The sequence below is a fragment of the Wasmannia auropunctata genome, unplaced genomic scaffold, assembly GCF_000956235.1.
Source record: "Wasmannia auropunctata unplaced genomic scaffold, wasmannia.A_1.0 LD336106.1, whole genome shotgun sequence".
Classification (NCBI taxonomy): Eukaryota; Metazoa; Arthropoda; class Insecta; order Hymenoptera; family Formicidae; genus Wasmannia; species Wasmannia auropunctata.
In genome coordinates this window covers 178,745-179,231 of record NW_012026784.1, presented here as the reverse complement: position 1 = coordinate 179,231, position 487 = coordinate 178,745, and positions in this window count along the sequence as shown.

Here is a 487-nt window from a genome sequence, read left to right as displayed (position 1 = left end):
TGATACCGCTCTCATTTCGGCGTACTCCTCCCATCGGTAAAGTGGTTCGCATGAAAATACCTCTGAAATATGGAATATGCATACGTTCAGCCAATTGTTGCAGTTGTATGTTGGTAGTTGCGCCTGTTGGAAATTTTAACGTTTTTTTTTTGGAGTTTTTTTTTCCGCATCGAGACGCTTCGACCGCGCTTATACGGAGCGAGATAAACTCCGTGACCTTTCATGACGCGATTGTGACGTTTCAATTCTTCCAGCTGACGCTGCGCTTTGTTATCGCTCACGGCCTTCGCGACTCCCGCCGCCCCGCCGACCAACGAACCGACGACGCCCAACAATGGCAAGAGTGGCAGGATACCTCCGCGTTTAGCTACTGGAAGTATTCGCTTGCTCCTTTTCCTCTTCGTTTTTAAACCCATGCCAAATTTTGTATTGGCTTTCATAGCCGTCCAAACAGCTGTGGCTGCGGCTCTCTCTCCAAGAGTCGAAT